Source organism: Protopterus annectens, chromosome 10.part0 (assembly GCF_019279795.1).
Source record: "Protopterus annectens isolate FY-2018-M chromosome 10.part0, PAN1.0, whole genome shotgun sequence".
Lineage (NCBI taxonomy): Eukaryota > Metazoa > Chordata > Ceratodontiformes > Protopteridae > Protopterus > Protopterus annectens.
Window position 1 is genome coordinate 1,419,791,854 of NC_056744.1, and position 23,604 is coordinate 1,419,815,457.

A 23,604-nucleotide genomic window follows, 5' to 3' on the forward strand; every position below is an offset into this window, starting at 1 on the left:
GTTATCGCATAGCTGCATGTTATTCTCTGGCCATACTTATTCTAGCATTTAGCTCTGCCCTCTCAGCTTTTTTGTATGAACTGTAAAACTCATTGGATCTACAAGGGGAAATGCTTTGTACATATATCTTCCTATACACATATTTGTTGGTCTGTTACTAAATCTACTACCTCTCGTTTCTTATTTATCTCCCACTACCTACACTCATTCTCTTTTCTCTTTACCTCCTCTACCTGCAGTTCTTTCTAGTACAAACCTCTAATGCTCTAAACTTCCCTATATTCCCCTGTCCTTCTACTTTATCCTCCTCTGTTCTTTGCCCTTTAATGCTGAACAATTTTTTTCTCTCTCTTCACAGCTTGCTACCTGCAGTGCCACTTACTGATTGTTTTTTTCTGTGGACTATCACTCCTTCTTGGCTCTACCCACTCCGTTCCCCCTTCGGGCTCACTCCGCTCCCCTACCCTGCACCAAATCTCACCCGTCCCCACTACCTGTACATTTATACATCCCCTGACTCCTCCCCACCCCACACCACACCAATCAGAATAAATCTATATCACACCCCACCCACCTGTAAACTTATCACTACACAAACCAACTCCTCCTACAATGCTCTACATATCATCACTCCCTAAAACACCATTTGCCCTACTAATCTCTCTCTCCTGTCTGTCCTATCTCACACATTTCCCCAAGCCATACAATCCCTCTCATACATACTCCACTGCCTCATACTATCAACCTCACTCCCCATCCTACTCATCCATCTCACATGAACTTTTTTCCTTTAACTCAGCCTTTCTATTCAAACCAAAACTACTTCCCTCCCAACCCTACCAGCACTCTTCTCTTACATGTCATTCCAGAAAATTAGTAGTTTCACACAATCTAAGTTACCCATCCCCTACACCCTACCTCACTCTACTCCTTCACCATATCTCTCTCTCTTGCTGGTGACATCCACCCCAACCCTGGACCCATCTCTAACATCAATCTCACCAAACTCTCCACTCAACCCACGAAACCAAAGTCCATTCGCCTCACTACATTTAATGCGCAAAGCCTTAGAAATAAAATCCCTATCCTCCATGCCTGGCTCTCCCATAACCACCCTGATATAACCGCCATTTCTGAAACCTAGCTCAAATCCTTTATAAAAGACAATGAAATTCTACCACCAGGATACCAAATCATTCACAATGACAGACTTCACAAAAAAAGGAGGTGGAGTAGCTATTATCTACCCCTCATCCTTTACCTTAACTCCCTATACCAATAAAATACCAACCTTTGCCAATGCTGAAATTACAATAGGTCTACTAAAAATAAACAACCACAAGTCCATATGTATCGCTGCCATCTATATTCCCCAGGCGATAACATCAAAACACTTGAAGACATCCTATCTTGGTTTTCTTCCAACATAAAAAATGAAACCTATATTCTCAGTGATACCAACATCAACTGGACCACTATTAACTCTGAAGCCCCTTCCCACACAAGCAATCTGTACAATTTCTCCCAACTAATACATGCTCCAACCAGACCAAATAAAGATGGTACCTCTGGAACCATCATTGACTGGATCCTAACAACTCACCCTAACCATATCACCAAAGCAGGAGTAATACCAGGCCCTCTCAGTGATCACTTACCAGCCTTCGCCAACCGGCTCCCATCTCCTCTACAAAAAAAAACACCCTTCCTCTAGATGATGCCATATCCTATTTCAACCATTCATTCCTAACACTCCTCAACCAGCAAACCCCCCCTCAAACCAAATGCATCAAAACCAATACCTGCCCATGGTTATCAAAAGAAACTAAACTAGCCATGCACCAAAAAGACAATAAAATGGAAACAATATCAGAAACAAAAAAACCCAACTCCCTCCTAGAGTTTAAGCAACTTCGAAACTCCACAAAAAAGCTAATAACTAAAGACTGCAAAGCCCACTACTGCAAACTCCAATCCTTGCACTCAACAAATCCCAAAAATTTCTGGAGCTCTATCTCATCCATTCTCCACCCTGGTAATAAAGTAAACCCCTGTCCAAATCCCACCCTCACTGACCTTGACACAGCCACCAAGTTCAATTCATTCTTCATAGACTGTATAGCTAAACTATCCACCTCCTTCCATCCCCCTCCTCCAGCCTCAGCCCCTCTAGCCCCAACCACCACCCCAATCACCTACCTTCCTCCACACCCTTCCACCTAACTCATATTCCCACATGGACAATAAAAAGACTTCTCCTCAAACTCAAACCCTGTAACAATGCACCTGACAATCTTCCACCTACCTTCCTCAAACAATCTGCAGACAACATCACCTATCCTATCTCTATTCTTATCAATAGATCCATACAAGAATCTTATGTTCCTTCTATTTGGCACCACGCTTACATCATTCCCCTACACAAGGTGGCAAAAACACTGATACCACCAACTTCAGGCCTATTTCCATCCTTTCCCCTCTTTCTAAAATTCTAGAAAAAACTATCCAAGCTCAAATCATGACACACCTAACCCTAAACAATCTCCTCTCCTCTACCCAACATGGCTTCCACCCTGGCTACAGTACCATGCCTGCCCTTCTTTCCTTTCTTGAAACTATCAACTTTGAACACGACTCTGGCAAATTTGTATCTGCACTATTTCTAGATCTGTCAAAGGCATTTGACACCATCTCCCACACCTTACTCATTTTCCAACTCTCCACCCTTCATCTATCTCCCACCACCTTAGCTTGGTTTTCCAGCTACCTGTCTAACCGCCGATTAGGTGTCCAGTGGAAAACTTCAACCTCTCCCTTCCTACCTACACCCACCGGTGTCCCACAAGGTCATGTTCTTGGTCCTCTACTCTTCAATATTTTCATTAACAACTTCCACCACTCCATCCCAGAATCCTCTGTCATCCAATATGCAGATGACTCTATAATCATCTGCTCAGCCTTCTCCCCCTCCAAGCTCCTAGCAAAAAAACCCAATTAGCCTTCTCCAAAACAGAAACCTGGATGCAATCAAACCATCTGGCTCTAAATGCAAATAAAACTAAACTTATGATTTTTCCCCTACTAGAAACTCCATGATTGACAAAAACTCATTCATCATACACTGCCAGAACAACACATCCCTTGAACTTGTTCCCAACACCAAGCTACTTGGCATCATCATTGATGAACTAAAATTTGATACCCACATCCACTCCTCAATCAAGAAAACCCACCAAAAACTAGGTCTCCTTTACAGGCACAAATGCTTTGTCACCCCCTCAACCAGACAAACCTTTGCATCTACCTTCCTTCTCCCCTCTATTATGTATGGTGTCCACCTGTTCACCAATCTCCATCTTGGCTTACTATCCAAACTCAAATCTTGCTACCACAAAATCTGCAAATTTGCAACCAATTCAAAAAACTCATCCCACCACTGCCACTCTCTCTGCACCCTCACATGGCTTGAACTACCGAACTACTTTAGTTACCTAGAACTCAACATTGCCCACAAGCTTATCTTTAAACCTGCCAACTGACCTTCTCTTGCTACATCCTTAAAACCCTATATTCCCAACCGTTCACTCAGATCCAAAAAACAAAATCTCCTTCAGGTCCACAAACCATCACACCATCCTGGCCAACTTCTACTGTCCTACTCTTTAGCTAAACAGTGGAACTCTCTCCCCTCCCACCTACGAAACCTACCAAACCATACCAATTTCAAATCTCAGCTATTCTCTCATCTTTTTTCCAAATGGGAATGCCCATGTCACACTCCAACATAACCCCTTAACCCCCCTCTCTTTTTCTACCTTGCTCTGTAATATTCTCCACTTACCATCTACTATTGCTTATATCTTAACCAAAGACAATCTGTCCCTTACCAGGGACAGATCTTCTCTCTTCTATCTGATGTACTATACTTTCCAAATAAATATACTGATACTTCCTCCATGCAAAAGGTTCACCTTAACTACTGAGGGCTAGTAACTATATGTTTAAATGTTAATCTACTAAGGTCTTATAACTTAATGTTTAACCTCTCTGTTTGAACTATTGTTTTTCTATTGTAACATGAAAAATGTAATGTCTTGGAGCTTTGCTCCCCTGGTCTCCATTGAAAATGGTCTCTTTATGGCCCAGTGGACTTCCCCGGTCATCAAACTTAAATAAATAAAATCTACAAATAAAGTGGCTGTTGCCCTTAAAGAATAAATTGCCTTTGTTACATTAAAAAACAATGATAAGCTAGTAATATAGCAATAGGGAATGGATGGCAAACTAACAGGTTCATAGTTACTAGGTATCTCCGCCAAAGAGGACATTCTAAGGACTGCAGCATCCACCCCCTTTAAAAGTACAACACAGTACAGTATCAGCAATCCATCTACATACTGTGGCAGTAGACCCACAGCTTTCTGCATCAAAAGCAAGTATTCTACCTATTGTGCTACTAACACAAACAGACTTGGCATAAGCAGCACTAAACTTCTCCCCCTGAAGAACTATGCAGCACAAGAAACCTGTAAAAAAACAAAATTTATTGGGGGGACAAGTGCCCAAAACCAAAGATACATTTTAAACATTGTATAATCTTAGAAAAGTTGTTAGAATAAAATGTTTTGTGTTATCATGCTCTTCCTGAAAGATAGGAAGACTGACACTTAAATGGCTATCATTATTTAGTGAATTCATTCTCACTAATTTGCTAGAAAACCACAAATTTAAGAGGAACAGACCAAAGAGCCAAACATTTCAACCACTGAAGACAAGTGGTGGTGTGGGTAGGGAATTCAGGCTCTTGCTCATTGTACGTAAAGTACAGGGTTTGAGCCTGAGTAACACAAACCACCAAGTATAGCACACGCACACACACACACACACACACACACACACACACACACACACACACACACACACACACACACTTAAAATCGGCTAATCACATAAACCCTAAACCATAAACACCTAATTACACAAACTCTTAAAATTGGCTAATCACACAACTCCTAATTAAACACACCTAAAATTAGCTAATCATACAACTCCTAATTACATGCACTTAAAATCAGCTAATCACACAACCCCTAATTACACACACTTAAAATTGACTAATCACACAACACCTAATTACACACACTTAAAATTGGCAATCACACAATGCCTAATTGCATACACTTAAAATCAGCTAATCACACAACCCCTAATTACACGCACTTAGAATCGGCAAATCACACACCTCCTAAATACACACTTAAAAGCAGCTAATCATACAACCCCTAATTACACATACTTAAAATTGGCTAATCACACAACCCTTAATTGCACACACTTAAAAAGGGTTAATTACACAACCCGTAATTGCACACACTTAAAATTGGCAAATCACACAACCCCTAATTACACACACTTAAAATCAGCTAATCACACAAACCCTAATTACATACACTTAAAATCAGCTAATCACACAACCCCTAATTTAAAATTGGCTGAAAACACAACCCCTAATTACACACACTTAAAATCGGATAATCACACAACCCCTAATTACACACACTTAGAATCGGCTAATCACACAACCCCTGATTGCACACCCTTAAAATCAGCTAATCATACAAACCTTAATTACATACACTTAAAATCAACTAATCACACAACCTCTAATTACACACATTTAAAATTGGCTAAACACACAACCCCTAATTACACACACTTAAAATCAGCTAATCACACAACCCCTAATTACACACACTTAAAATCGGCTAATCACACAACCCCTAATTACACACACTTAAAATCAACTAATCACACAACTCAATTACACACTTAAAATCAGCAAATTACACAACCCCTAATTGCAAACACTTAAAATCGGCTAATTACACAATTAAAATCGACTAATCCCACAACCCCTAATTGCACATACTTAAAATCGGCTGATCACACAACCCCTAATTACACACACTTAGAATCAGCTAATCACATAACCCCTAATTACACACACTTAAAATCGGCTAATCATACAACCCCTAATTACGCATTTAAAATTGGCTAGTCACACAACTCCTAATTACACACACTTAAAATTGGCTAATCACCCAACCCTTAATTACACACACTTAAAATCATCTAATCACACAACCCCTAATTACACACACTTAAAATTGGCTAATCACACAACCCTTAATTACACACACTTAAAAAAGGGCTAATAACACAACCTCTAATTACACACACTTAAAATTGGCTAATCATACAACCCCTAATTACGCATTTAAAATCGGCTAGTCACACAACTCCTAATTACACACACTTAAAATCATCTAATCACACAACCCCTAATTACACACACTTAAAATTGGCTAATCACACAACCCTTAATTACACACACTTAAAAAAGGGCTAATAACACAACCTCTAATTACACACTTAAAATCAGCTAATCACAAAACTCCTAATAACACTCACTTAAAATCAGCTAATCACACAACCCCTAATTACACACACTTAAAATTGGCAAATTACACAACCCCTAATTACACACACTTAAAATTGGCTAATTATACACTTAAAATTGGCTAATCATACAACCCCTAATTACACACACTTAAAATCAGCTAATCAAACAGCCCCTAATCACATACACTTAAAATTGGCTAATCACACAACTCCTAATTACACACACACTTAAAATTGACTGATCACACAACCCCTAATTGCACACTTAAAATTGGCTAATCACGCAAACCTTAATTACACACTTAAAATCAGCTAATCACACAACCCCTAATTACACGCACTTAAAATCGGCTAATCACACAACCCCTAATTACACACATTTAAAATTGGTTAATCACACCTAATTACGCACACTTAAAATTGGCTAAGCACACACCTCCTAATTATACTCACTTAACATCAGCTAATCACACACCCCCTAATTACACACAATTAAAATCAGCAAATTACGCAAAGCCTAATTACACACACTCAAAATCGGCTAATTACACACTTAAAATCAACTAATCACATAACCACTAATTACGCACACTTAAAATTGGCTATTCAAACAACCTCTAATTACATACACTTAGAATCGGCAATCACAAAACCCCTAATTACATAAACTTAAAATTAGCTAATCACACCACAACCCCTAATTACACACACTTAAAATTAGCTGATCACACAATCCTAATTACACACACTTAAACTCGGCTAATCACACCCCCCTAATTACACACACTTAAAATCTGCTAATCACACAACTCCCAATTACACACACTTAAAATCAACTAATCACACAACTCCTAATTGCACACACATTCAGCAATCACACAAACCCTAATTACATACACTTAAAATCAGCTAATCACACAACCCATAATTACACACACTGAAAATTGGCTGATCACACAACCCCTAATAACACACACTTAAAATTGGCTAATCACACAATCCATAATTACACACACTTAGAATCTGCTATTCACACAATCCCTAATTACACACACTTAAAATCGGCTAATCACACAACCCTTAATTACACACACTTAAAAAAGGGCTAATAACACAACCTCCAATCACACACACTAAAAATCGGCTAATCACACAACCCCTAATTACACACACATAAAATCGGCTAATCACACAACCCCTAATTACACACAGATAAAATCGGCTAATTATACACTTAAAATTGACTAATTATACACTTAAAATTGACTAATCACACAACCGCTAATTACACACACTTAAAATTGGTTAATCAAACAACCCCAAATTACATATACTTAAACTTGGCTAATCACACAACCCCTAACTACACACACTCTTAAATTGGCTAATCACAAAACCGCTAACTGCATACACTTAAAATCAGATAATCACACAACCCCTAATTATACATACTTAAAATTGGCTGACCACACAACCCCTAATTACACACACTTAAAATCGGCTAATCACACAACTCCTAATTACACTCACTTAAAATTGACAAATTACACAACCCCTAAATACACACATTCAATCATCTAATTACACATTTAAAATCGACTAATCACACAACCCCTAATTACCCACACTTAAAATTGGCCATTCAAACAACCCCCAGTTACCCATACTTAGAATTGGCAATCACACAACCCCTAATTACACACACTCAAAAATTGGCTAACCACACAACCCCTAATTACACACAAGGAAGTGTCACTGGGTGGCCTAATGGTTTTTTTTGGCCTTACAAAAGGTAGGGGTTTGTTTGAGTCTCACAAGGGATAATTGGCTAGGCTTAAAATGGCTCACAAGGGCAGTTACCCTAGTACTAATCTATGAACCTATAAAAAAGCAATTACATTTTTAAGGGGTTGGGAGGGTGGCCTAATGGTTAAGGTGTTTGCCTTACAAACACAAGGTGCAGGGTTTGAGTCTCCCAAGGGATAATTGGCTAGGCTTAAAATGGCTTGCAAGGGCAGTTAGCCTAGTACTAATCTATAAACCTATAAACCTATAAACTTAAAATTGGCAATCACACAACCCCTAGCTACATACACTTAAAATCAGCTAATCACACATCCCCTAATTACACACACTTAGAATCTGCTAATCACACAACCGCTAATTACACACACTTAAAATCAGCTAAGAAAAGAACCCCTAATTACATACAATTAAAATCGACTAATCATACAACCCCTAATTATGCATACTTAAATCGGCTAATCACAAAGCCCATAATTACATACACTTAAAATCAGCTAAGCACACAACCCTTAATTACATACACTTAAAATTGGCTAATCACACAACCCCTAATTACACACACTTAAAATCGGCTAATCACACAACCCCTAATTAAAAAGGACATCACACAATTCCTCCTTAAAAAGGACAGCTTATAAATAGACTTACTTTCACTGCAGAAATAAGAAAATTGAATGGGCAGCAGATGCAGATAATGCACGCAGCTTGCTTTAATTGTAAAATAAACAGATTTACTTACACACGCCTGGACTTACTTTCACAGGAGATTCTTGAGCTTGCTTACACACAGTTCTTTCGGCCCTGGACTTAGCAGAAATAAGTTCTCAAGCTTGCTTAAACTGTAAAATAAAATGCTTGCTTGAAGGAATAGCAGCAGAGAGAACATTACAACACAGCTGGCTTGAACAGACAGCAGCAGATAAGACACACAGCCTGCTTAGCTAAATGGACCGCAGAAAACTGTAAAATAAATGGAAAGCAGCAGAAAATACACACAGTTCTTTTGGACCCGGACTTACTTACACCCAGCAAATATACACAGTTCTTTCGGCCCTGGACTTACTTTCACAGCAGCGACAGCAGATAAAATAAAAAAACAGAACTAAGTTCTTGAGCTTTCTTAAATTGTAAAATAAAATGTTTGCTCGAATGGATAACAGCAGAGAGAACTTACAGCACAACTGGCTTGAATGGACAGCAGCAGATAATACACACAGCTTGCTTAGCTAAATGTACAGCGGCAGATAATACACACAGTTCTTTTGGCCCCAGACTTACTTACACACAGGAAATACATACAGTTCTTTTGGCCCTAGACTTACTTTCACAGCAGCAACAGCAGATAATATAAAAAAATACCACAGCCAGCGGAAAGGATAAAAAGCTATGCCACTAAGCAGCATACAGACCCAACCCATTAGTTCTTTTTTTCTTACCTAGAGGCTGGCTGGGACATGTGGGCAGACTCTGCAAAACTTATCTCTGCCATTGCTGTTTCCCTCCAAGTAGTTCAAAAAGATTCTGACCAAGTCTAACAGGCAGTAGCTGATGTCATTATGCATGCCCCTGTAGGCTGGTGATGTGTGATGATGTCTGCCATAAATTTAAAGTGGGAATTTAAAGGGGCACTCAGGAATTCGTGGCACCCCATTATTTTGCCCTCAAAACTGGTAAATGCCAAGGAATTCAGTATGGTTGAGAGGTCTGCATAAATCCCAGTACACTTATCTTGAGAATGATGCACCAGTACTAGTGTCACTGCCTCAGGTATGTACCATCTTAATGTTGTTGGACTCTCTTTCTATATCAAAATAAGACTCTCAGTCTCCCTACTATGTTAACATATATACTTAACATAAGATACTACAATCAAATGTGTTTTGAACTGAACACATTTCCTTATTTACTAAACTACTTACTCCAATATGTTCTTTCAAGCATAAAATAGCTTAACTTTATATGGTACTTCCACCTATTAAACTTTGAATTGTTTTATTTTTTGATTTAAGTAAAATATTGTTCTGTACTCTCGAGGAGCTTTTCTCCCCGGGCCTCTGCTGAAAATGGAAATGTATCCAGCTGGACTAGCCCGGTCAACAAATGTAAAATAAAATAAATAAAATAAATTGTGTTTGAACAGGCATCTAGGAGTAATTGCCTCATGTATACCAGGATGTGTAGCAACTCATAACTATAACTACAAATATGCTGATGATCATTCAAATACACACCTGTGATTACCCAGTCTATGAACCGTAGTTAACTGTTCCTGAATGGAACATGCAAATATACTACTCTGGCTAAACACATTTGTACATACAGCAATATGGCAGCCCTTAACTTTCATAGGGCATATATGATCCATAAAAACAGTATGACACTTACCAGGTACAGGACCATGGACTTAGGCCACAACTGATGGACCTATGAAAAGGTGAGGGAAAGGTATTCTCAGCACGTCTATATTACATAGTCGAAGTTACGTAACTTTGAACACCTAATGGTTGAACCATAATGTTCGAAGTTACATAAATTCGACTACCTAAAATAAAAAACACAACGGACAACAAAATAAACTGTTGTAAGCAGGGGGGCAAGCCCCCCTGCACCCCCCACCCCCCGCTACTTAAATATACCAACTCCGAGATCGCACCACATTGAAGTGAATGGAAACATCTGCCTATGGAGATTTCCATTCACATGCTCAAACTTTTACAGATTTGAACATATGGTCATGACCATATGTGGTTCGAACTTGTAAAAGTTCGATGATGTGATAGGAACCCTTGTCAGCACCACCAAATGTTGCAATTATTCTATTCACTTTCTTACTTTGTGCGGGCAATATTTAAACAGAGTCGCTAGGCTTGGGCCTTTGTCCCCCATTAAGTATGCCTTTGTCCTGATTTCTTGCTGTAAGAGGTTGACAGGTATGTTAGGCATAGCTCTCAAACAAACAGAGTCAATGTCAACAGAATCGAGAACATTCAGGGACACTATGAAAATGTTAGAACTATTTATGTGAGACATTGACAGGATGAGAGAAGGTGTCTTACAGTATATTGTTTGATGTTACAGGAGTGTACACTCTTACGTATTGTCACTATGTATTACGTGTACTCCACTAGCTTTCCTATAACAGCCAACCATTGTAGGAGGATTAACAGTGACAGAGCTAAGATGTGAGTGAAAATCAGGGACAGATGAGAGGCATGCCTGTAGGTATAGGACAGCAGAGTATGAATGACATGTCATCACCATAGATCTAAGACAGACTTACTGCTGTAATCCTATTCCCCATACCTCTTTCCTCCTGTCTATATCCTGTTATATGGAGAAATCTATTACATTTCTGGTGGAGTGCAATACTCCTTTGTTGAACTTTGCTTCCAGTAATCTTTTGAAAATATGCTCTCTGTGTGAGTAAAGTCTCATACAGACCTGTTCCCCATAACCAGCTGGCTGCCTTTTGAAGGTACTGCTGATTAGCAGATAATTGCCTCTGCACCAATCTGTGGATCAGATTTGCTAATTGCAGCCAAAACAGCTGAATTTCACTATTAGACAATGACATGCCACTACAATGCAATATATAAGGCCTTCATGTAGACCTGGACCCCTTTCTTAGTTGTGAAGATGGACATTACTGAGGCGTGGAGACTACAGTATCACAGAAGGTAGGTACCATAACTGTCAATTGTAGAGATTTATGAAATATGTCTACAGTTTCACCTAATATGTATGGTCAGTGTCCCATGACATTGTGGTCATCTGGCAGTCCACTGGCACACATTGTGGGTTGAGGTCAGTAATGAAAGACAGACATTTGAGTGTCAGACTTCATACCCATCAGAATATGCCTGCTAATGCAACAGCTGTTGTTCTATCAACTATCTTTGTAGGAGAAAACTGTTACACATGTCGATATCTCTGGGCCTTTGTCTTCCCCATTATGTATGGCTGTGTCTGGATTCTTTCTTCTAGGGGGTTGAGAGGTATGGTATGTCTGTAGCACCTGCCTTTACATAAAGCTGTGTGAACACTTTGGTGGACAACAAGCTGTACATGTAGCTGTGGCAGCACTGTCATTACAGCAAAGGCAGGGTATGGGTACCCTTTACAGTCCATTTGAGGCATGTGATTAAGCTACGTCTGTTTTGCAACAGTGCCAATAACAGAATAGTAGGTGACATATAGTTAGGTTATACGGATATGTGCAGTGTGTCCCTACCTGCAGGCCTTTGACTTGCAAAACTGAATAGCAGTTCATGAATTAGCAGCAAGCTGTGCGGATAAAGACTGTATGGCTTAGTCCTTACATGCTCTCTTCACAATAATGTAATGTGTGGCAAAATGTACTGTATGCAAGGCATTTAACAGAATGAGCTACTGAGTCACTGCTGCAGCAAGAGTATTTGCAAGATATATGTGCATACATACAGGTTGTGACACACATTGTCTACATCCATCGGTATGTGCATGGCTTTCTATGGCTGTATTTCTGATTCAGAGTCGTAGCTGAACATGTACTTTGCCATTGATGGTTTAGCAGGTGTGTTTCAACATGTTGCTGATAAAAGGGCACATTTACCTGCAATCACAGGCCTCACTTACATCCATTATTATTTCTGTGGCTGTCTAGTGGTGTATTATTGCATCAGAGTCCAAGGTACACTCCCATTTTTCCCATTAAATTTTATTCCAGTTTGCACAGTGCAGTGTGGTGCACAGCTCCACTGAGACACGTCCACTGATTGTAAGTGCCAATCACTATATTTTGCTGAAACACCTGTTTTAATTAAGATCTGTGTGGCATGGTTGGTTAATGCAGTGTGCTGTAGGTTTAAGGGGCTTGGGTTCAAAACACGGCAGTGGTATTTATTTTGTTTGTACATAGGTTCATAGGTTCATAGGTAGGTACTAGGCTATTGGCCCTAGGGCCTATACAAACCTAGCCAAAAATGTACCCTGGCTTTCGCCACCCAAGAAAATTATTTTCCTGTGCCCCTGTCAAGCAGAACCACAGAAGTGATCCTCGGGGTGAATTTCCTATTACCCACCCAATCATCAAGATTTTTCTTGAAGAGTGCTAATGAGGAGCTCTGTTTGACATAAATAGGTAGTCTGTTCCAGAGTATGGGAAGTCTCTGGGACAGGAATCTATCCCTCCAGCATGTTCTGTTTATTGTGGTGACACGGTTTAGGTCCCTAGAGCATGTAGCTCGGAGGGATTGGGATTTCTTTAAGTGGAGCATGTACAACAGCTCTGGGTTTGACATAGCTTTGTATGTTAGGCAGAGATCGCCTCTGAGTAGGCGATATGCGACGGAGTAAAGCTGGAGTTTTTTGAGATGGTCTGCGTAAGGCATCTATTTGAGACCAGTAATCCTCTTTGTGAGGTATTTTTTTGGCCTTTCCAGTTGTTGTAGATGTCTTGTGAGGTACATACCAAAAGGGGCGTTGTACTCTATAATGGGTCTAATGAGTGATGAGTAGAGGGGAACAATGACCTCTTTTTTTCTGGATGAGAAACCTTTTGTGATAAGGTGTGCCATGTAGAAGGATTTCCTGATCACTTTGGCAATGTGATTATCAAAGAAGAGACTACTGTCCACCTGTGTCCCAAGGTCTCCTATCACACTTTCAGTGTTAAGTAGACTACTGCCTATGTGGTAGTTCATGGGTACAGAGTTTTTAACAAAGGGGATGACAATGCACTTTTTGGCATTGAGCTTGAGACCATGTCTTTGACACCAGGCATCTGTCTCAGTGAGGCCCTTTTGTAGGATGTCCACATCGTTAGGAGTTTCAATTATGGCTCTTAGTTTGCAGTCATCTGCAAATTTAGTTAGCCAAAGACCTTCTGTGTTAGCCTGTACTTCAGAGAAGTAGATACCAAACAGGAGAGGACCCAGGACTGAACCCTGTGGTACTCTACTTGTCACTGGTCTGAAGTCTGATTTGGAGTCTGCTACTTTCACAGTGTGGGTTCTTTCAGTAAGCCAGTTGGCAACCCATCTTGTGACATAGGGATTTATACCTAGTTTAGTGAGTTTATCTATAATTCCAGAGTGGGGGATGGTGTCGAACACCTTGGCGAGATCTAGATAGGCTGTCTGAACCACCTTACCCTCATCTATGGCTTTGGTGACTACTTCAAACAAGTCTATCAGGTTTAGGAGACATGATCTGCCTTTTACAAACCCAAACTATGTGGGGTCCAGGGTTTGAAGATCTCCAATGTCTTTGTTTATGAGTTCCATGATGATACGTTTCATGGCCTTGCAGACCAGGCTTGTCAGGCTAATGGGGTGGTAGTTCCCGGGGTCTGTTGTGGACCCCCCTTTGTAGAGTGGGATAACTGTCATGGTGCACCATTCAATGGGCACAAAGCCTGAGGTGAGGCTATGATTGAACATGGTACTTAGGTGGGGTGCCAGTTCATTCTGTAGTTCATGTAGAAGGCAGCCTGGGATGTTGTCAGGTCCCATGGATGCTGTGTTCTTAGCTTTGGAGAGTGAAGTTTTTACCTGTGCAGCCGTGATTACAGGAACTTTGCATTCTTCTGGTATAAAGATGGGCCCTTTAGGGGGTGAAAGGGGTGTAAAGTTAGCACTGAACCTATCTGCCAGGATGTTGGCAATATCAGTTGGTTCTGGATATTTAGTGTCATTGTGCTGTAACTCAGAGCAGATCTGAGTGTTGCCATTGAGATTTTTGACATAGCTATAGAATGCTTTGTGGTTGTCTTTAGAATCAGTGGCAATTTTGTTTTCATAACTAGCTTTGGAGGATTTTATGAGGGATCTCAGCTTCTTACTGAGGCTGACCAGGGTGTTCCTCCAATCGTGGGATTTTACTCTTTTTGCAACAGTTTCTTTCTTCTGTTGTAGAGTTTGTTTATGGCAAAAGACCACCAGATTGGCTTCCTTTTTTGGAGGATAGCATCTTGGTTCTGTTAGGGATAGCACGATCCATGCACTCGTGTAAGTGCTTATAAAGTGCATTTGTGTAGGATTCAGCAGTCGTACCTCTATTGTCCATCTGCATGGGTATCATGAAGTTTGCCACTTCTGTCTTAAGAAGTGTGAAGTTGGCTTTGGAGAAATTTTTTACAGTTGTTTTCCTAATGGGGGGTGGGAGCAGGATGTGGATGTCTAGGGTGATTAGCTTGTGGTCGGATCTGACCAACGAGGAGCTGACCTCTGGTGTGGAACACCGGTCACCCATGTTGGTGATGACCAGGTCTAGGATATTGCTGCCTCTGGTGGGGGTGTGGATAAGTTGATCCAAAGCATTGGAATTGATGATTTCCGGAAAACGTTGAGCAAAAGAGTTGGTACATGAGTAGTTTTCCCAGTTAATGGTAGGGTAGTTGAAATCACCCATTATTAGAGTGTTGGGTTGTACCTTAATATTTTCCAGTGTATCAAGAAAAGAGGAGTGGGAATCCTGGGGCATGGTAGGGGTCTGTAGCAAGCTACAATCTGGATTGTGGGTTTGCCCAGAGTTAGTTGAACTTGGATAATCTCGGATGCATTATGCTGAGCAACTAGCTTGGAGGTGTGGATATCCTTAATGAATATGGACACGTCTCCACCTTTAGTGTTTCGGTCCGGGTTTGGTGGCCGAAAGGTGTGGTATGAATTATAGCCTGGTAATGCAGGGGTGCTCTCTGGAGCTTTGAACCAGGTCTCTGTCACTGCACAGATGTCAATGTTCTCCATTTTAAGGAGTGTCTGACAATGTACTAAACACATTTAATCATTAAAGCTTCATTTAAGCTCAGCTATGCACAAATGCATGCTATAAACTATAAACAAAAGAAAAAGGGAGTGATAGGAAAGTAGAGAAATGGGAGCAAGTAGGGGGAAAACATAATGAAAGGAATGTGCAAGATGGGTGTAGGAAAGAACCATAGCAATCCATTTATTGTACAGCAATAGCTGTGCCCTTTGACAGAATTTGTAGATGAATTTGGACTGTCAAACCCCAGAGAGAGGGGTGAGGACAACATAACTGCATTGTCAAGCCAAATGGACCAAATTACTTGTGTCCAGGGGACACATGTGCAAAATGGAGAGCTATGTATGGGATGATATTTTTTTTGGGACAGGTGCCCATTTTTTTTTATAAAGGTGAGAGTGGAATGTTGGGGAAGGGACACAGGTACATGTGGGGAGGTAAGTTGGGTAGGAGAGGATGCATTCACAGACAGAGAAGACAGCAGACAAGGGCAGTGTGTGGTGAACACTTTGGATGGGGAGGGTGTTGTGGAATCCAAGTCGCACATGCATCCAGATGGCAGCAGCATGACTCATGACCTCACCCATGGGCCTATTGACACGGCTCCTTCACTGCCCCAAGGGTGGCATGTTCGGGAGGCTGGGCACCAGGGTGAGGCTGCCCCAAGAGGTTGGCCAGCATGCCCTCAATCTGGTGCAGGCAAAGTTCATAGCTCTGAAGAACAGTCATGCACACCATGACCGGCAGTTCAGCCTGGGTGACAACAGCCCTTCTGCCTCTGCTCCCAGGGGAGGCCAGGCCCCATATCCTGAGGTGGTCCTGCCAGAAGCTGCAGGTGGTGCAGGGACAGTGGAGGGGGCACCACCTGTCTGGGTTCCATATGTGCTAGGACTCGGTGCCATGGCTGGTTGAGGCAAGATAGGTGGTTCTGCCAGAACTGGTCTACCCTGACATGCTGCAGTAATGGAGGTATAGCAATGCATATAGGTTATTTGTGAACAAATCATTGTTAGCAATAACAGTATGGCAGAACATTGGGAATAACCCAATTACATATCAATGCATATTATGTGAAACACAACAATAAATAACAGAACATTCAGTATGTTAACAGCATGCCAGTAACAGTTACAGTATAACGTCAACAAAACAGGTAATGTAACAAGATATGTTAATATGCTACCATTATAATACACAACAATAATAAAACATACATCCCAAAATGCAGTTAATGTAACAATATATGTTAATAGTAAACCATAACCAAGGAATAATAATAATAAATAAATCAAGATAAGGTGTGGGGAGAGAGAGAAATACAGTCAATTAGTAGCATTTCTGGTTATTTCTTCAACAACAGTACTATCTACTCTACGGGTCTGTATTTTGTGTATGTGTACAGTGACTACAAGTCTCCTATAGCTGACGTAGCATGTACACACCTGTTAAGCTATTTGCATGGGACACTATGGGCCAAGCAGTAACAACTATGGGCACACAACTACATAGAACACCTAAACATCAGGTGGACCTATATAACTGCCAAGGTGTTCTGTAGGATGATTTCTTAATACTTTGAAATCTAGGTAATCACTTCCATGGTAATCCTGTGACAGATGGATTATGCAATATTAATTACATAATGTGAAATTATGACACTTGAGAGACATGTATGTGTACAGTACAGACACTGAACAGCTGTCATGCCTTGATTGGCAGACATGGGAATAGAGCTCAATAGCAGTGACTGCAGAGGACATCAGCATAGAATGTATTAATTGACTGCAGTAACTGTTAACAGACACTCCAGGCATACAGCCATACTGGGATTACACATTTTATTTCTGACTGAACATTCTGATGAACACATTCTTGCTAATGATTTTAAGAGTCTGTGACATCTAAACACACAATTATCTTTTTATAATACGGGCTACCTCACCGACTTACTTGCAGCTCCTGTATAGAAGAAAATTGTGAGCATTACATGACTGCTGCTGTAATATTTACTACTACATACCAGTGGATTTGAACCCTGGATTGTGCTTGGCAAAATATACTGTATACAGAGCATTTAACAAACTGAGCTACAGAGGCACTGCTGATTACTGACTGACTGATATTTCTCTAGAGCTCACCTGGAACTAAAATATGACTTGACACTACTACTACAGTGTTATACTAGACTGCAGTGACAATAGAATGCACATCCATGAAATACAAGTATAACACAGATAGTAGGTAAGCTATATTTCAGTATCTCATCTGTGAAGTCAGTAAGCAATATCAGCTCATGGACTGGGCTACCTCACCCATATACCTTTATCACCTAATGTCTGTGGATAGCAGAGCATGATGTGACCAATATTGGCCTAGAGACAGCCTTGAACAGTATTTATATGAAATAACCATTACAATTTACAGCCATTAGATTTGCATTCTACAGCTATTACAGTGTTATACCGGACTGCAGCTCCTTACCTTACAACAATGCATACAGCTCTACTGCAATGGCTATGACAACACAATCCTGATGTACAGCATTTTTCTTGGTGTTATTGGTATTGTTTCAATTTTTATTGTAGTACACTTGACATTATTCCTTTATTGAAATACAGCTCTAATTGACATTTATTGTACTACAAACTTTGCTGTATATACTTTAATGCATTTATTAGTATTGTTTCATGTTTCATTGCGCTACACTTGACATTATTTATTTATTGCAATACAGCTCCAATTCCACATTTATTGCACTACAAACCTTACTGTATATACTTTAATGCAGTTATTTGTATTGTTTCATGTTTTTATTGCAGGACATTTGGCATTATTTATTTATAGCAATACAGCTCTAAGTCCACATTTATTGTACTACAAACTTTATTGTATATACTTTATTGCACTTGATGCTTTATTCTTTCTTGCTTATTCCACTACAGTTAGCATAATACATTCATACTCACCACACTCACGGCACAACCTGGCTAACACCCAGCATGTGACTCGATATTGCGAACCCTCTCAACTGCAGCTGTTGGGAGAGAAGCACATCATTATGCATACCAGTTTTGCAAACATTCAGAGTATATATTGGTAAAACAGAGGAAAAAGTACTTACATACTTGTGGGGCATTCCCTGCCCTCGCTTCTTGGACCCAGGTGTCCAAGAGTCCCCTCTTTCATCTTTTCAGGTTGTCATGGTGGTGACAACACTGCTCTCCTGTGCAGGGGATACCAGTGACACTGGTGAGATCTCTGGCCAGCTGGACCCAGACCTCCACCTTACACCCCGAGCCCTGGAAACTGCCTTGCAGCAGCCTGTCATCATGGTTTTTCATGAAGAAACCAACCATGACCCTGGACTCCAGAATGCCCCAGCGCTGCAGCCAAAAGCATGCACCTTCACCACCGCCAGCCATTGTATATCATCAGTGATAGAACTCCAATGGATTCTGGTGTATTCCCACCTAATTGTCTTAAATAATGTTGGGCGACACAATGCCAGGTCACTTCTATGGGCAAACTTGTAAAGGCTCCAGGGCCATTTGCCTAGTACATACTGATGAACCTATGAATATAGGCTGTTTTCCTGCCCTTACATGTCATGGGGCAACATTCAAAAAAGCGCCATGTCACTTAGCACCACGCAAACCAGCACAGCTGAGCTGAGAAGTGCATATACTGGCAGAACTATAGTCTTAACAGAGCTTAGCAGCACGCAAACCAGCCAAGCAGAGCTGAGCAGCATACAAACATGGGCAGCCAATACAATGTTTATGCGGTACTTAGCAGGTCTAAGCATAGTTGTGCAGAGTTTAGCGGTGTGCAGTGAGGCCATCTTTTATTAAAAAATGCATAATATGTATATCAAAATTAAATACATATTTTCCTTTTATGTTTTCAAACCCTGGACCTACTACACATGAAGCTGTAACTCTACTTATTTAGCTATGGGGATGTTAAGAAATCTGGTATACCTTCCCACATACCACTGAGCTACCTATAAACAGTGCTGAGCACTGAGCCGCACAGAGTAAACACATGTAGACATGCTTAAACACACCTTTAAATAAATAATTACATCCATTTTCTATTTTTGGATGTCTGGAAGATGTCTGCTATCTTACATATGAACGCAAGTTGCATTGCTGCGCTCTGTTTGTGCACCGCACAAACATGCTTTTTTTTAAAATAAAATAAAAATAAAACATAGGAATAAAATTAAAAAACACATTGGAAATTGCAGGGAGTCTCATACTCATCTGCAGCCATAGTTAGCACCACACCTCTCCCTCCACTGATTCAATAACTGTGTTCCATGGCTCTCCTTTGGCAACGTGCCATCATTAATATGCATGGCCCACTGCTGAGGGGGAACTGTGACGACAAACATGGATACATTCCATGTAGGCCCTACACAGTGGCTACATGGATTTTATTAAATCCTGGGGAAAGTTAATATATATATAGTATACTTTCTCATAGTTCTTGCTACACTTTGGTACAGAGCTCAGTGCCTTAAGTTTTTGTTTTTCTCTTTGTTTGGATTAACACTTATTTTCTCTTGTTGAGGAAGTAGTTCTTGTGTTTAGCTGTAGTGGCATATTCTTTCTGTCAGGATGCCTAACAGGGCTACTGGATTTAAGAAGTGCTTCACAAGAGGCACAAATCCCACCCCAAGACCTGCATGCTAAGTGTGTCTATTGTTTGGGGGTGGCTCACTTGGATGAGACTTGTAAGCTGTGCTCTCCCCCCTGGGCCTCGAGCCTGTCACCATGGGAGAACTGTCTGCTTCTGTCTGTCTCTCTTCAGCCCAAAAAGCCATCAAACAAACATTCAGAGAAACATAGAAGGGATAAGGATGCTAAAGAGATGTGAAATCATTCCCAGGACCCAACAACAGTTCTTGTTTTGGCTTCAAAGCTTTCACACCCTTCAGATTTAACTTCCATTACTTTGACTCGGAGCTTAGATTTGGCTAGGATGTTTTTGTGCCAGCAACATGTTGCTGGCACACAGACATCCAAGCCAAATTTGAGCCCAGAGTGCCAACAGGATGTTGAAATATGTTACTGTATTCTGTTTGTTCTTTCAGTTTTGACCACATCTTACAGAGTGATATGCAGAAGCTGGCTGACTTTTGCAGATAGGGCAGAGGAGACATGCGATATATACGTTTGATAGCAGCCTCTTGAAACATATAGCTGCCTTGATTTTCATCCCAATCTAACACCAGAGAAATATATAGAAAGCAACTATGTTTTTTAGTGAGATGAGTAGGAATGTAGCCACTATTCCTAGATGCGTCCACACACACATTTATCTTCTCTGTTTAATGTAAACTGCTATTTTGCCAGAGACAACTTATCTCTCCCTTCAAAGAAAAATATAAGACTGGATAAAAAGTTTGAAAAAAGCTGTAAAAAGCATCTCAGGGCACTCCCTACCCTTCCCCCAATTCCCACACACCCCCAGTGGTCCTATCTTTATTACAAACCTATAAAATCACCACACCTATACTTCCTCCTACAACTTCTCACTATTATCCTTCCTACTCAGCTAATATGTACAAGCACAACATACCTATAGTCACTGCATGTACACTCTTTGCATACATCACATCTTACCAAACCTCCACCATTCCTGCACTCAACCACTACCACTGTACCACCACACACCACCACTCATATCCCACCTCTACTCTACTACTCTCTCATCAGGTCAACAACCTTCCCAATACACCCTCTATATAGACTACAGACCACAATACCTAAACTAAAAACAACCCCTCAACCTAACATAAGCCTACCACCATACCTATTGCCCACAGAACACAATCAAAAAACTTCCCTTATAAGCAAGCATATACAGAAATTGATAAAACGAATACGCTCATCCATATCCAATCTAGCACTCAGTGGAGACATCCATCCTAATCCTGGTCCCTCTATCTCCAACCCCTCCCCTCATAATCAAACTACAAACCACATCTCCCAAATCACAGCCAATAGAAAGCCAACTGACCTCCTTCTGATAAGCCTAAATATTAGAAGTATATGCAACAAGGTGCATGAATTCCATGCCACCATAGACTTCTACTCCCCTGATGTAGTGATCCTTACAGAAACATGGTTAAAACCACACATTACTAATGAGCAAATCCTCCCTGCTGGTTACAATATACTAAGAGTGGACTGACTAAACAAAAAAGGAGGTGGTATAGCTATAATATTTAAGCAGCATCTAGACATCCATATCATAAAGTTTGCAGCTCCCCAAATAGGTAAGGAAGAAATAATATATGCCAACCTTAAAATAAACCAAAATAAAACCCTAAACATAATAGGTTGCTACTTCCCACCTGGCCGCAACATCCCTTCACTTGAAAACCTCCTCAGCTGGACTACCCACCACATACCCCAATAAACTTTAATTCTAGGAGAATTCAACACTGACTGGCAATCCTGCTCTAGCAACCACCCAACCCATCCTGTAAATCTTCATGGCTTCACCCAACTAGTCCAGTCACCTACTAGGATAAATAACTCCAACAAACACACTACCCTTGATTGGATACTAGTCAATAAGAGCCCCCAGTCATATATAGCAGGCTGCTTATCTGACAGCCTCAGTGATCACTCCCCAACCTTCTTACAAAGAAAACACCTTTATAAAGCAAAACCCATCATCTACCGACAAATATGCAAAAAAACTAACTTCAACCCTCTCTCATTCAGCTCATCCTTAAAAGACTGTAACTGGCAACCTCTAAAATACCTCAAACAAGATGACGCAGTTGACTACTTTAATAAAACGTTCCTAAGCATCCTTAATTACCATTCCCCCATAAGATGTTCCTGAACTAGAGCCCAACAATCCCCATGGCTACAAAAAAACACGAAGTCTGAAATGAAAAACAGGGATAAAGCATGGAACAACTGGCGCAAAACCAAAACCCCCTCTACTAGGCAAAAATTCCTAGAACTACACAATAGAACCAAAAACTTATAAAACAGGACAAAATCCAGTACTACCAGTCTGCCCTTACCTCCTCCCAACATATCCACAAACAATTCTGGTCCTCAATAAACTCCATCCTCCACCCAGGTAAAGTAAGTACACCCACTCCTAACTTAACTCACTCCTCTGAAAATATTGCTACCTCTTTCAACAATCACTTCACACAAACCGTACTATCACTAGCTAGACAACACAACCCCCCCATAAACCCACACCATCAACTAGAACTAACAATCTCCCAACTAGCTTCTCTTTCTCTCTTGTTCCTACCTCCAAAATAAAACAACTACTAAGTAAACTTAAAACCACCAGATTAGCAGCAGACAACCTCCCTGGTGAATACATTCAACTTGCAGCTGACGCTCTAGCCTACCCCGTATCACTCTTGATTAACAGATCTCTGTCAGAAAGTAATGTTGCTACACTACGGAAAGTGTCACACATAACTCCCCTACACAAAGAGGCCCCTCCGCAGATCTAACCAATTACTGCCCCATAGCTATTCTCTCGCCACTCTCCAAAATACTAGAGAGATGCATTCATTCTCAAGTCTCAGATCACCTCCTT